Here is a 16,327-nt window from a genome sequence, read left to right on the forward strand (position 1 = left end):
ATAATACCTGTCTTTCTATCTGGCTTACTTCACTTAGTATAATGCCTTCAAAGTTCATCTATGTAATCACAAATGGCAGGATTTCCTTCTTTTTTAATAGCTGAATATTCATATATATACAGTTGACTTATACAACACATTTTCTTTATCCATTCATCCATCAGTGGACACTTAGATGTTTCCATCTCTCGGCTACTGCAAATAATTCTGCAATGAACATAGGGATGCAAATATCTTTTCAAGTGTTTTCATTTCCTTTGGATAAATACTCAGAGGTGGAACTGCTGAATCATTTGGTAGTTCTAGTTTTGATTTTTTGACAAACCTTCATGCTGTTTTCCAGAGTGGCTGGAAGGAAGATTCCCTTTTCTCCATATCCTCACCAATACCTGTTACTTCTTGATTTTTTTTTTAAATAATAACCATTCTAAAGTGTGTGAAGAAAAAAAAAGTGTGTGAAGTGATATCTCATTGTGCCTTTGATTTGCAGTCCCCTGACAGTGATGTTGAGTAGCTTCTCATGTACCTGTTGGCTATTTGTATGTCTTCTTTGGGAAAATGTTCATTCAGATCCTCTGCCCATTTAAAAACTGGGTTGTTTTGTCTTTTGCTATTGAGTTGTTTGAGTTCTTTACATATTTCGGATATTAATCCCTTGTCAGATCTATGCTTTGCAAATATTTTCTCCCATTAGATAGTCTGCCTTTTCATTTTGTTGATGGTTTCTTTTGTTGTGCAGGAGTTTTTTTAGTTTGACACATATATCAAACTTACTTTTACTTTTGGTGTCAAATCCAAAAATCATTGCCAAGACTGATGTCAAAGAACTTACTGCCTATGTTTTCTTCTAGGAGTCTCAAGTCTTTAATCCATTCTGAGTTAATTTTTGTGTATGGTGTAAGATAGTTGCAGGTGGATGTCCAGTTTTCCCCAAATCAGAAGCAACTCAGATGTCCTTCAATGGATAAATGGTTAAACAAACTGTGGTACATTCATATCATGAAATATTGGTAGTTAAGAATTGATGCTTTTGAATTGTGGCGCTGGAGAAGACTCTTGAGAGTCCCTTGGACTGCAGGGAGAGCAAACTAGTCAATCCTAAAGGAAATCAACCCTGAATATTCATTGGAAGGACTGATGCTGAAGCTTCAATACTTTGGCCACCTGATGGGGAGAGCCAACACTTTGGAAAAGACCCTGATGCTGGGAAAGGCTGAAGGCAAAAGAAGGGGGAGGCAGAGGATGAGACAGTTGGATAGTATGATCAGTTCAGTGGAGACGAATTTGGGTGAGTTCTGGGAGTTTGGAGGATAGGGAAGCCTGGCATGCTGCAGTCCATGGGGTCTCAAAGAGTCTAACATGACTTAGCGACTGAACAACAATATGAAGACTAGCAGCCTAGCAGTCACTGAAAGGGCTAATACAGGCCTGGAGCTTCTCAAAGGCTCCGTCCCCAAATAACCGTCATTATTTGACCTGCCTGGCTGCTGCTGCTGCTGCTGCTGCTAAGTCGCTTCAGTCATGTCTGACTCTGTGGGACCCCATAGATGGCAGCCCACCAGGTTCCCCCGTCCCTGGGATTCTCCAGGCAAGAACACTGGAGTGGGTTGCCATTTCCTTCTCCAATGCATGAAAGTGAAAAAGTGAAAGTGAAGTCGCTCAGTCATGTCTGACTCTTAGCGACCCCATGGACTACAGCCTACCAGGCTCCTCCACCCATGGGATTTTCCAGGCAGGAGTACTAGAGTGGGGTGCCTTTGCCTCCTCAGTTCCCTGTAAACCACCACTGGTAGGGCTTGTGTTTGTTTCAAATGACTCAGAGCTCATTCACTTTGAGTACCCTTTTCCCTGGAGCATTTATTGAAAATAGCCAGTGGCAACTGTGTAACATCATAGGTGCTTTAGGTGATAACAACTAGGAAGGGGAAAGAAGCTGACCAAAACCTTAAAAGGAAAAACTTCGGAGTAAGATATCTATAGGAATACTTGAAAAGTTTCAACATATTCTTGGATATCTAGAAGGCCACTTGTATGCGCAGGGCTGTGTGCATGCCTAGGAAAGGCCTGAGATGACCCTAATCTCACTCACTGCTGAGAGACCTCGAGGCTCTGCACAAGCAGGAAGTAAGGACTAAGGCACAGCTGTCAACAGTGTGCTGAATTCTTGAAGCTATACCCTAACACCACACACACAGACACCCCTATACCCTAACATCACACCCAAACACACACAACACCCCTATACCCTAACATCACACACACACACACCCATACCCTAACATCTCATACACACACACCCCTATACCCTAACATCACATATACACACACACCCCATACCCTAATATCACACATACACACACACACACACCCATACCCTAATATCACACACACACCCCTATACCCTAATATCACACACACACACACCCTATACCCTAACATCACACACACACACACACACACACACACACACACCAGCAAAGGCCAGGAGACTTATCAATTCAAGGCATGTAAGGGAATAGCTGTCCATTCATTACCTGATCACTAAACTAACCAAGCAGAGACTGTAAGTGGCCAGGCATGACAAAGAATACAGACTTAAAGAATTAGTTCAGGAAAGTCACTAAAACAAATAGCAGCAGCAGCAACACCAATAAACCCTGGGAAGAGCGGGGAATGTGATATCCAGAGTGCCACATTATATTACTGAAATGCCTAGTTTTCAAAAAACACATGAGACATGCAAAGAAACGGGAAAATATGACATAAATGAGGTGGTGTGGGGACAGGGGGCGGGAGGAAGCAATTAATAGAAACTGGCAGAAAGCCTAGATGGATAGACTTCACTAGACAAAGAATTTAAATCAGCTTTTATAAATTTGTTTAAAGAACTAAAGGAAATCATGTCTAAAGAACTAAAGGAAAGTGTAAGAATGTCTCACCAAATAAAGACTAAAAAAAGAACCAACATAAACATAAATCCCAATATAAAAAGAGAACTTCAGAGGAATTCTCTGGTGGTCCATTGGTTAGGACTCAGCACTTTCATTGCTGTGGTCCGGGCTCAATCCCTAGTCAGGAACTGGGATTCCACAAGTCATGTGGCATGGCCAAAAAAGGAAAAGAACTTAGTTCAACAACTGAAATGAAAATTTTTACTAAAGGAGCATGACTCTAGGTTCAAGTTGGCAGAACGAAGAATCAGAAAACTTGAAGATATGTCAACTGAGATTCTCCAGTCTAAGGAAAAGAAAGAGAGAGAGAGAGAAAAAAAAAGGAATAAAGAAAAATGAACAGAGCTTCAGACACCTGTGAAACACCATGAAGTGTACCAACGTGTGCATAATGGAGGTCCCAAAAGGAAAGAAAAGAACAACAACAACAAAAATAACTGGGGGTAAATAATGGCCCAAAATGTCCCCAAATGCATGAAACTCAAGAAGCTCAACACATCCTAAGATAAACTCAAACAGACCCATATCTAGATACATCACATCAAACTGTCATAAAACGAGGACAAAGAGAAACTTGAAAGCAGCAAGACAGATATCGTTACTCACATATAAGGAATCCTCACTAAGATTAACAGCTGAATTCTCATCCATCAACGTCAATATTCTGGTTGTGATATTTCCTATAGTTTTGCAAGATGCTACTATTGGAGGAAACTGGATAAAATGTAATGGAATCTCTCTATTATTTCTTATAAGTGCTTGTGAATCTACAGTTATTGCAAAATTAAAAATTTAACACACACACTTCAAACACTTGGATCCAAGATAAAATCACAATAGAAGCATAAAGATATTTAGAATTGAGCAATAATAAAAATACTGTATATCGAGACTTGAGAAACAAACAACAGTGGTAATTCAAGCTAAACTTATCATCTTGATGCTTTTATTAGAAACGAAAAAAATCTGAAAATTAAAAAAAAAACCAGGCACCTAACTTGTTAGAAAAATTACAGAATAAAATGAAAGGAAGCAGATTAAAATGATTAGAGCAACAATCAGAAAAAATAAACTACAGATGATCAACAAGGCCAGGAGCTAGTGATCTAGGGGTAGAAAACTAATGAAATTGATGGAGACTTGCGGTAAAAGGGATAAGAAAGAAGAAAAAATACTCGTAATGCAAAGGGGAACATAACTATAGGTGCAGCGGAGATTTAAAAGAAAACATTTTGCAAAACTTAGATGAACAAAATTTTAGAAAAACATTCCAACTTTCCAAGCAACAGTTCATTTCATATACAAACTCTTCCAGAAAATTGAAAAAGAGGAAATATTTCCAACTCATTCTATGAGATTAATAAAACTTAATTTCCAAAACTATCAAATTAGAGTCAATCTCACTTGTGACCGTAGATGCAAATACATTAATTAAAACATTAGCAAATCAAATCAGTGATGTATAAAAGAGATAATAAATCATGACAAAGCCAGGTAAATTCCGGAGATACAAGAATGGTTTAATATTAGAGAACTAATTCTTCACATTAAGAGTAAAGGAGGAAACCAATTATCATGTTAATATATGCAGAAGAAGTATTGATAAAGCTCAACACTCATCATGATGAAACAGCTTTTAGCAAAGTGAGAATAGAAATGATCTGAGTCTGTTAAAGAGTATCTCACATAACACTAAAACCAAACATCATTCTTAGTAGGGAAATGTCAGAAGCATTTCCTTAGAACTGGAGTAACAAGGTAGGGGCATCTACTGCCTCTAACATTGTGCTGAAGGTCAGTAAGACAGAGAGGGGTGTGGGGGTGGGGGGAGAAAGGGATGGAAGGCAGAAAGGAAGGGAAGAAGGGATGAAAGAAAGAAAGGGGGAAGAAGGTAGGTCAGACCTAATGTTGAAAAGGGAAGATCAAAACTATCACCTACAATTATCTACAGAGAAAACCCTGAAGAACCAACCACATTATTAGAAATAATAAGAAAGTTTAGCAAGGTGGCTAAATACAAAATGGACAGGCAACAATAAACTGTACTTCCAATACCAGTAACTTAACGGAAAAAAAATTAAGACATTATTTGTATATAAGCAGTGGTGGCAATGACATTCTAGCTTGCTCCCCCAGTCTCCTTTCAATTCTGAGAGCCCTTGCTTCAACCCTTCCAATAAATGCTATTTTTTCCCCTGAGACAGCAAGAGTTGGGTTTTATTGCTTTTGCAAACACACATCTTGCAATTACACTAATATTTTAATGGGTATTTGGAGTAAAAAAAAAAAATGTGTGTTGGGGTCTTCAAGACCACCTCCAAATTCCATGATTTGTTAGGAGGAATCAGGATTCAACATGCAGCTGTATGTGTGGTTATGATTTATTACAGAGAAAAGATACAGAACAAAATCAGTAAAATCAGCAAAGAAAAAAGGCACATGGGGCGTAGTCTAGAGGAAACCAAGACCAAGCTTCCAAGAGTTCTCTCTCACACAGGATGCACTTAATTCCCTCAACAATGAGTTGTAACAACACATGCCAAAAGTTGTTTACCAGGAAAGCTCATCAGAGACTGAACAGGAGATTTATTGGGGGTTGGTTACAAAGATTACCCTCTGCCTGGTGACATGTACTCCAGAAGGAAAGCAGATGGCTACGGTAAGCCATACTGTCTGCACAAACAGTTTAGGCACAGTGAACCCACTCTTATCAGTGAGGGTGGTGAGAACCTTCCTGAAATCCAGGAAGCTCCCAGATGCCACCCATGTAAGCAGGCATTTCAAAGGAGAGCAATCAGGTCTGCTATGTTAATCCTGGGTTGGCCAAAAAGGTCATTTGGGTTTTCGGGTAACAGCTTATAGAAGAACCCAAACAAACTTTCTGGCCAACCGAATACCTTTTCTGCATAACACATACTCTTTCTGACATACTGAATTGGAAAGCTAATTTATTATAGCCACTCTTCAATCCATCCACCTAACTTTTGAAGTAATATCATTTAAGTATATTTCATATTAACTTTTATGAGCTTACAGGTTTTTTAAAAGTCAAATACCAAGGCTTAAAAATAAAACCAGGGCTTCCCTGGTGGTACCGTGGATAAGAATCCACCCGCCAATGCTGGGGACACTGGTTTGATCCCAGGTCCAGGAAGCCTCTCCATGCGTGGAGCAACTAGAGCCCATGCATCACAACTACTCTAGGGCCCACGTTCTGGAGCCCTCGAGCCATAACCACTGAGCCCGCGTGCCACGGCTACTGAAGGCCGTGTGCCCAGGGCCTGTGCATCACGAGGAGGGAAGCCTCCGCTCGCCACAACCAGAGCAAGTCCATGTGCAGCAATAAAGACCCGAGGCAATCAAAATTACACAAGTTAGTTAAAAATAAAGTAAAACCGGAGATCACTGTTTCAGCCCAACTCCTTCTCTCCCAATCCACAACCGACAATTGCAAGCTCTTTAGTAGTTTCTCCCAGTACTCAACTTCCACTTCTGAATAACACACTTTTACTATCAGTTCTTGAGTTTTCAACTTTATAGTTATACTTCAACTACAGATAATGAGGATTTAACTTATATCTCCTACCACTCACCTCATAGTCTCAAAAAAGTTTTAATCGTAATTTTCAGTTAAATCTCTATGGTTTTTCATTATGATGATTGTATAAATGCTTGTAAATGAGCCATATAGGCTCAACTGAAATTATATCTTTCTCACATGGGTTGTCTTTGCTAGAATTAATAATTGCCTATTTAAAAATTTTAATTTTATTATTGTTGTTGTTCAGTCGCTAAGTCTTGTCCAACTCTTTTGCAATCCCATGGACTGTAGCCCACCAGGCTCCTGTCCATGGGATTTCCCATGTAAGAATACTGGAGTGGGTTGCCATTTCTCTAAACTCTTTCTCAGTACTGAAAGCCTCCTCTTATATGGTCAAATATATCTGGTAAATTATCCGTTCCAATCACTTCTGGAATTCTCCAACTGCAATGGTTGCACTCTAAGCCTGCCAAACAACTTTCCTTTCATCATAACTGGGGATCCTATAGCACGAGTGGCTTCCCAGGTGGTAAAGAACCTGCCTACCAGTGCAGGAGACATAAGAGAGATGGGTTCAATCCCTCAGTCGGGAAGATCCCCTGGAGGAGGAAATGGCAACCCACTCCAGTTTTCTTGCCTGGAGAATCCCATGGACTGAGCAGCCTGGCGGGCTACAGTCCGCAGGGTCACACAGAATTAGACATGACTGATGCGACTTAGCACACAGCATACACATTTCATGGATACCATGATTTTTATTTTTCTTGATTTTTTTTCCCCTGCATCATTTTTATGGAAAACATCATCCAGTTGCTTCCTGAGAAAGAATAGATAAATGAGACCTTGCAAGTCTGAAAATGTCTTTATACTATTCCCACACTTGATAGACATTTTGGCATGGTATAGACTTCTATACAGGAAAACAGTGTTCTTTCAGCATTTGAAGGGATTATTCTGATGCCTTCTAACCTGGTACCTTGGACTCATAATCTTTTCTAGGTGACCTGCTTTTTCTCTCTGAAAGCTTTTAGGATCCTTTATTTTTCTATCACTAATGTTGTGAAGATCTTTTTGCATTCATTGTACCAGGGTACAGGGGGAAGTTGTTCATTCTGCAAACTCAAGACCTTCATTTCTGGGAAAATCAATCATTTCCTTTCTAGAATTACTATAAATGGGATGTTGTGTGTCCTGAATTCATCCTCAAATTCTCTTTTCTCTTTACTTTCCTGTTTTCCCTCTATTCTTTGAGACTTCAACTTCACCTTCCCAATCTTCCACAGTATCTTTGAAAATCTTTCACAGTTTATTTTAAATTTTCTAGGTTTCTTCTGGACAGCGTCTTTTCAGTCTCCCTTCTTCCCTCCCCCACTTCCTTTCTAAATATGATCATGTTCCCATTTCATGGCTGTTACTCCTTGAGGTTGAGATTTTTGTTTGTTAAGATTTGATTTTCTGTTTCCCCTCTGTTTCTTGGTTTTGGGCTATGACGCTAATGAGATTTTCCTCATATAAATGTTGCTTATTGACTGTCTACTCAACTTTGAGTGAGGTAATAAAAAGTTGTTTAAAATTGTGTATTGGGGGAAGGGAGGGAGTATTTTGGTATCTGGTAGGCTTCAGTACAAGGCAAAAGGTAGCAAGTTTTATTTTTTTTAATTGGGACTGTTCCTCCATAAAGGACAGAAATGGTCTGGACCTAACAGAAGCAGAAGATATTAAGAAGAGGTGGCAAGAACACATGGAAGAACTGTACAAAAAAGATCTTCACGACCCTGATAATCATGATGATGTGATCACTAATCTAGAGCCAGACATCTTGGAATGTGAAGTCAAGTGGGCCTTAGAAAGCATCACTATGAACAAAGCTAGTGGAGGTGATGGAATTCCAGTTGAACTGTTTCAAATCCTGAAAGATGATGCTGTGAAAGTGTTGCACTCAATATGCCAGCAAATTTGGGAAACTCAGCAGTGGTCACAGGACTGGAAAAGGTCAGTTTTCATGCCAATCCCAAAGAAAGGCAATGCCAAATAATGCTCAAACTACCACACAATTGCATTCATCTCACACACTAGTAAAGTAATGCTCAAAATTCTCCAAGCCAGGCTTCAGCAATACGTGAACCGTGAACTCCCTGATGTTCAAGCTGGTTTTAGAAAAGGCAGAGGAACCAGAGATCAAATCGCCAACATCCGCTGGATCAGCAAAAAAGCAAGAGAGTTCCAGAAAAACATCTATTTCCGCTTTATTGACTATGCTAAAGCCTTTGACTGTGTGGATCACAATAAACTGTGGAAAATTCTGAAAGAGATGGGAATACCAGACCACCTGACCTGCCTCTTGAGAAACCTGTATGCAGGTCAGGAAGCAACAGTTAGAACTGGACATGGAACAACAGACTGGTTCCAAATAGGAAAAGGAGTACGTCAAGGCTGTATATTGTCACCCTGCTTATTTCACTTCTATGCAGAGTACATCAAGAGAAACGCTGGGCTGGAAGAAGCAAAAGCTTGAATCAAGACTGCCGGGAGAAATATCAATAACCTCAGATATGCAGATGACACCACCCTTATGGCAGAAAGTGAAGAAGAATTAAAGAGCCTCTTGATGAAAGTAAAAGAGGAGAGTGAAAAAGTTGGCTTAAAGCTCAACATTCAGAAAATGAAGATCATGGCATCCAGTCCCATCACTTCCTGGGAAATAGATGGGGAAACAGTAGAAACAGTGTCAGACTATTTTTTTGGGCTCCAAAATCACTGCAGATGGTGACTGCAGCCATGAAATTAAAAGACGCTTACTCCTTGGAAGAAAAGTGATGACCAATCTAGATAGTATATTCAAAAGCAGAGACATTACTTTGCCGACTAAGGTCTGTCTAGTCAAGGCTATGGTTTTTTCTGTGGTCATGTATGGATGTGAGCCTTGGACTGTGAAGAAGGCTGAGCGCCAAAGAATTGATGCTTTCGAACTGTGGTGTTGGAGAAGACTCTGGAGAGTTCTTTGGACCGCAAGGAGATCCAACCAGTCCATTCTGAAGGAGATCAGCCCTGGGATTTCTTTGGAAGGAATGATGCTAAAGCTGAAACTCCAGTACTCTGGCCACCTCATGCAAAGAGTTGACTCATTGGAAAAGACTCTGATGCTGGGAGGGATTGGGGGCAGGAGGAGAAGGGGACGACCCAGGATGAGATGGCTGGATGGCATCACGGACTCGATGGACATGAGTCTGAGTGAACTCCGGGAGATGGTGATGGACAGGGAGGCCTGGCATGGGGTCGCAAAGAGTCGGACACGACTGAGCGACTGAACTGAACTGAATATACACTTGGCTCCCAGTGTTCTAAAATGTGAGGTGTGGGAAGAGGCTGGGCCCCTGAGGATTTTCATCTTATGAAAACATTTTTTTTCAATTCCTCACTTGAAAGGATAAACTATTTTCATGGGATTTTTTCTCAGCCCCCTTCTGGACCACCAGCTCCCATCAATTTGTATCAGCTTTCTCCTTCCTCTTTATCAGCCCTGAGAAAGGAAAGGAGGTGGGGAGGGGTGTCTCATCATTCAGTATGTAGAATACCATTTTTTTTTTTAAGAGTACCATTCTAACTGCCATTTTCAGAATGGCACTTGGTCTCTGCCCTCATTGGTGCCTGGAATCCCCAAGTCCAGCTCTCCTTAGTTCATTGTTCAGAGATGGGAAATCTCCAAGGAGTACTGGGGAGATCTGGTGGCATCTAACCACCCTTTCAACAGATTTTTCAGGCAATCCTACTTTTAGGCCTGCTCTCCAAGCCATTACCAACACCTCACTACCACCTCCCTCCCCCAGCACATACAGTTCTTCAGAATTACTGCAGTTTCCTACTTCTAAGCCTTTCTAGTGGGTCTAATGTAAATTAGCTGATTTTTACCAGTTCTTTTTGTAGACTTATGCTTTAGCTTTCTTATTTGTTCATCCATCTTCTTCCATTCTCCAAAATTTTATTGATAGTTCTCATCTGCTGTTGTTTCCTTCCCCTCTTTTTGTTCTCATGGACTTTATTATCTTGCGGATTTTTTAATGCTTTGCTGCTGCTGCTGCTGCTGCTGCTGCTGCTGCTGAGTCGCTTCAGTCGTGTCCGACTCTGTGCGACCCCATAGACAGCAGCCCACTGACACATTAAGTGAAGTTCTGAGGTAAATGCATGTGCTCAATCCATACATGTTAACCATCTATTATTAAACTTTCCCTCAAATGTCCCTCTCATTGTAGCCTGGTTCCTTCTACAGAGCAGACTTGAGTTTATACAATATCTGCCAACATCTTATTACTTATTTTTGTTCTTACTGCTTATTTATGTTCCTTTTTCTTCTTTTAGATTGGTTGAATATATATGATTCCTTTTTTCCTCTCTACTAGTTTGTGAGTTATATCTTCTTTTTTTCATTCTTTTAATGGTCAGCCTAAACATTGCAGGGTTTCCATCTGACAAGCAGGAGATGCAGGTTAGACCCCTGAGTCAGGAAGATTCCCATGAAGGAAGAAATGGCAACCCAGCCCAGTATTCTTGCCTGGGAAATCTCATGGAAATGGAGCCTGGTGGACTATAGTCCATGGGGTCGCAAAAGAATCGGACACAACTTAGTGACTAGACAACAATAACAAAAACATTACAACAGGTAGTCTTTTTTAAAATCAACTTAATTGTAGCACAGTTTACGTGAAATACATTACGGCTATCCAGTAGTTTGATAACTTCTGACCAATGTTTCTCTACCACCACCATCAATTCATAGAATGTTTCCAACACTCCCAAACATTCTCACAAGTCCCTTTATAGTCAGTCCTCTCCTTTACCTCCAGGTAGCCACCAATCTACTTTCTGTCACTACAGATTCGTCTGCATTTTCAAGAATTTCAAATATATGGAATCATACATTACAACAAATAATCTTGACTCATCAAAGGCAAATATTAACCCTTGAGCTTTTCCCTTTCCCCAGACAATGCAAGGACCTTAGCACATTTTAATCCTGGGATTATCGAATATCCTCTAATCCACTGCTACTTAACTTTAATATGCACATTGTATTAGTTAGGGTTCTGCAGAGAAACAGAACCAATAGATATTATAGGAATTGGTTCAAGTAATTACGTAGGCAAGGAAGTTCCATGATCTGTCATCTGTAAGCTGGAGAACCAGGATAGTTGCTGGTATGATTCAGCCAAGTTCAAAGGCGTGGGAGCTAGGACCACCAATGTCCAAGGGCAGAAGATAATGTCCCAGCTCAACCAGAGGGCAAATGCAAACTTCCTTTACCTTTTGGTCCTAGTCAGGCCCCCAACAGATTGGATGATGCCTATCCCCTTTAGTAGGGGTGATCTTCTTTACTCAGTCTAGCAATTAAAATGCTAATCTCTTCCAGAAACACCTTCGCAGACAACCAGTAATAATGTTTTACCAGTTATCCCTTAGCCCAATTAAGTGGACACACAAAATTAATCATCACACATATGAATCACCTAGAGGGATTTTGTTAAAATATAGATTATGGTTTGGTAGATGCTATTATTATTATTATTTAAGAGCTATTATTTTTGTGTATTTTCTCTCTTTAGTAAAATTATACCAAGTAGGTGGCTACTTGCAGGGTACTGACGCTTTTCTTTTATTAAAATATGGAAATAACATATTTTATGGTGTCCTGACTTCACACATGATTAAAAGTTTAGGACCTGGGCTTCCCTGGTGGTCCAGTGGTTGGGAGTTTGCCTGCCAACGCAGGGGTTCGATCCCTGCTCCAGGAAGATTCCACATGCTGCAGGGCAACTAAGCCCTCGAGCCACAACTACTGGGCCTGCATGCCCAGAGCCCGGGCCCCACAGAGAAGCCCCTGCAATGAGAAGCCCACAGAGTGCAACCAGAAAGGAGCCCCTCTACTCTCACTGCAACTACAGAAAGCCCACACACAGCAACGAAGACCCAGCACGGCCAAAAGCAAGTTCGTTAAAGTTTAGAAAATGTTTAGGACTTAACAGAAATGCTAATCAAAGGTTAAAACGAAAGGACATTAAATCAGGCTGAACAATTTACACTTGCCACATAATTTTTACTTTCAGGTTTGTGGGTTAGTATTTCACTAAGTATACAGTAAAACGTTCCAGCCAGAATTCAAGTCGAGAGGATAATGTGAGCCATACTAGCTGGATAATTTAAACCATATTGTATCTTACTCTCTTGCCTTACTGGATCTTAAAGCATGAATTAGTCAAACCATTTCCCTGTTCTAAAAATCACGAGGAACCACTGCCCCTCACATCCAGTTCCCTACATAACAGACTCTATGTTCTGATTTTGTTTTATCCTTCCAGTCTTTACTGTGATACCTCCCATTTTTGGTCAAACAGGGTAACCCACTGTTCCTTGAATCAATATTGTGGTATCTCACCTTTCTCTGCTCATGTTGGTGTTTAGCCTAGATCACACTCCCTCTACCATCCTCCCAGTTAACACTGAACCCAAGCTTTAAGGTGGAGCTCAGCTGGCACCTTTTTCACAGAGCCTTCCCCTCTTGTCTCGCCTATCTAACTCTCATGCCACTTTGCTTGCATCTCACCTGAGGTGCTTACATGCTATTGCACGTTCTGGTTATTAATATACTTGTTTTATTCCTGTGATTAGATTTTACGTGACTTCAAATGTGAGAGTGTAGCCTTTTCACCTTTGTACTCTTCACAGGCATAAAACAGAACCTTACCTGCAGCTCACAGATAATTACTGAATGCATATGTATTTCAGTGTCACTAAAAGAGGCTCCAGAGAACTTGAGCTGACATCATTTCCTCAATCCTCAGACCCTCAGACCCAAAAGGAACTCCTGAGTAACACTTTGCCACCTCTTACTTTGCAATGACCCTACCAGCATTGTCAAAACCTCCTAAATTTGAGTTTAGATTCCTTTTTTCTCTTAGATTTGTCTTTCATCTTCTCCTTTGTTCCTATGTCCAATCATTCAAAAAAACTGTTGATTTGTCTTCTGATTTGACCCTTCCTTTCCCTCCTCTTTTTCTACCATCTCTTCCACCACTCTGGTTAGTATCCTTTTATTTTCATACCACCCAATTACCTAGAGTAAATTCCTCCTAGTTTACCTAATACTTTGCCGGCTCTAGTTTATTTTGTGTGGAATGGGGACCATGATAATAATTTCATAGAGTTACAGACAAATGAGATACAGCAAGCATATTGGACCTATTTTCTAAAAGTGGCCACTATCTCTTTGGAGAATTATCTTGTGCCTACGTCCTCTGGTTCTGGTAGTGAACAATGACCACAGTCTCATCAGAATATCATGTCCTTTCGGCCACAGCTATTAGTTCAGGCTAGCTGAGAGACTGCAAGAGACTGTGTCCCAATGACATAATCTGAATTTCTTGACTTGACCTTACCTAAAACCAGATGCCCCCCTGGATTTTCTGGTTATGAGAATCAACAGATTTCCTTTATTAATTAAACTAGTTTGTTTTCTAAGTTCAACCAAGATATTAAATAATATGTGTGTAAAGCACTAAGCACAGTATCTTGCAAGTAAGTGTTAGCTATTATTTTTATTATCCCTACACCCTTGCCATATCTCATATCTAATTCAACTTTTTCTCTTTTAACATCTTCCCCATACAGACCAGCGAGGATAATTTCCTTATTTCCTGCATATTGTCCCTTTGCCTGGGCTGCCCAGGCACCAGTCTAATAATGTCATTCTATATTCTTTTCTCCAAGTCACATCCATCACTATTTAGAACCAGGCTAAAAGAAGTCTCCTATCCTTCATTTGAATAGTAGTAACCCTACACTGTTCACTGCTTTATTTAATTTCTCCTGCATATATTTTCTAATTATTTCTAGCTACCATCTTGATTGCATACTACTTAAGGGAAAAAAAAAAAACCCACACAGACTCTATGTTTACATATGATCACTATGCCCTTTATAGGTTGAAATTTTGTCATTAGTTTCCAAAGCAACTTTTACAGTGTTGGACCCAGAGGAGGTGTCCAGTAAATGTCTGTTATAGGAATAAGTGAATGGAATTAAATTTAGAGAGTGTGGTATTCAGTTTAAAGCTTGTTGTTAGCACAGCTATTTTTTTTTCCTTTTTCTAAGAACATATTCTTAGAAAGCATTTTCATCACAGCATAAAACTATCACAATGATTCCAACCTCCCATATTCTTCCCACTTAGGCTTTAGAATTTTTTGGCCAAGGTCTAAAGAAAGAATATTCTATTAAAAATAATTTAACAATCAAAGTCTATTCTCTTTTATTCACATATATTTCATTAATCCAGTAGGTATTGTATCTGACCCATCAGAGGTTTCTTGCCTCAGTAAACTAATGATAATAGTAAATTGTTGACAAAGATATCCTGAGATGCTGGAAGAAAAAATTAAGGGGACACTTTTTGTATTCATGGTTCCCTTTTTGGGTGTAAGTGGTAAAACAATCTCCTACTCAAAATTAAGTTAGTCTCTACTTAAAAAATGGAGGATATTAAAAACTGCTATTGGGAATCAAAGGTCTGTGCCTCTGTCTGTTGAACTTAACTGCTGTATGGTTTAATGGAAAGGCCAAGGGCTGGTGAATTTAAACACTTCAAAATAGCTAAAGATTAAACTGAATTAAATTTAGTGCCTCTGGAATTTTTGATACATGTTCCAAAATTGTTTTTAATGACATAATTGTCCCACATTACATTTAAAATTACATTATAGTGAACCAGTTATATATGCAGTTATACTAACAGAAACCAATTTCAAATGTCAAAAATATAAGTGAGGACAACTATAATGTTACCATTAAGAAAGTGGACGTTGAAAATAGAAAAGAAACATTTAGGCTGAATAAGGTCTTCTATGAAGTCTTCGAATAGAAAAACCTGGAAATTATATGTAACAGCTTAACAGTGCATTTTCAACAGCATTTAAAATCATTTAAATACATTTTCCTCAAAGTATTTTTCATTAACTTTAGTGGAAAAAGCTCCCAATCACACCAATGAGAATTGTACTAAATAAAATGTGAGAACATCCATCAAGAAATAAAAGTTACTAGTTATATGTAGAAATGGTTATAGTTCACATTTTAAAAGAACAAGGAATGAAATTCAGTGTTCTTGCTTCTTTAACTAAAAGTAATTGTAATAGTCTCTTGTCTCTGGGGCTTTCCTTTCTACAGTTAATCATCTTTTTTCCACATTTCCCCTCCAAATGATTATTCCCCCTAGCCTTAAAACACCTGACATTAATTCATACTATTTTACCATCACAGCTTTCAAAACAATGCCCTGCCCTTTCTTGGCTTAAAGGTTAAGAAAGTATTTTTGCTATTACTTTGTCAGAAGGTACTATCATGTAATCAGGAAAACATCTTTGTTATACAAATGAGCGTCTTTAATCAAACTTTCAAATTCAAAATACAATGTTTAAATTCCTTAGAATGATAAACATCTATACTTCAAAAGTTGCAGTTGGTTCAGTTCAAACATTTGGAAGACTTGGGTCCTAAAGCCTTTATTCTTCATCCTCTGACTCTACAATCTGTGTTGTTGATCATCAGAACCAAGCAAGAAACTGTGAGTCTTACCAAGCTGCACCACCAGCGCGGGCAGAGGTATCGCTTTCAAAACATGTCATTCATCTTCACATTTAAAGGCAGTCTATCCATACACCCTTTATAAACATCGTTAAATATTGGTGCTTAAGACTTCAGTCATATGCGGTAAGCTTTCCAATTTATAGGAAAAGAGGGGTGGCAAACGCGCCCTTTTCTTGAATTTATATACGAAAGCAAAAGCCGG

General features: G+C 39.4%; 1 long non-coding RNA gene across 2 annotated transcripts in view; it reads right to left on the reverse strand.

The window, feature by feature from the left end:
• Positions 1 to 16,327, reverse strand: part of LOC114109624 (uncharacterized) — a 39,119-nt gene that overhangs the window by 22,166 nt on the left and 626 nt on the right. The gene's annotated exons all lie outside the window — the stretch shown is intronic.

Source organism: Ovis aries, chromosome 20 (assembly GCF_016772045.2).
Source record: "Ovis aries strain OAR_USU_Benz2616 breed Rambouillet chromosome 20, ARS-UI_Ramb_v3.0, whole genome shotgun sequence".
NCBI classification, from domain to species: domain Eukaryota; kingdom Metazoa; phylum Chordata; class Mammalia; order Artiodactyla; family Bovidae; genus Ovis; species Ovis aries.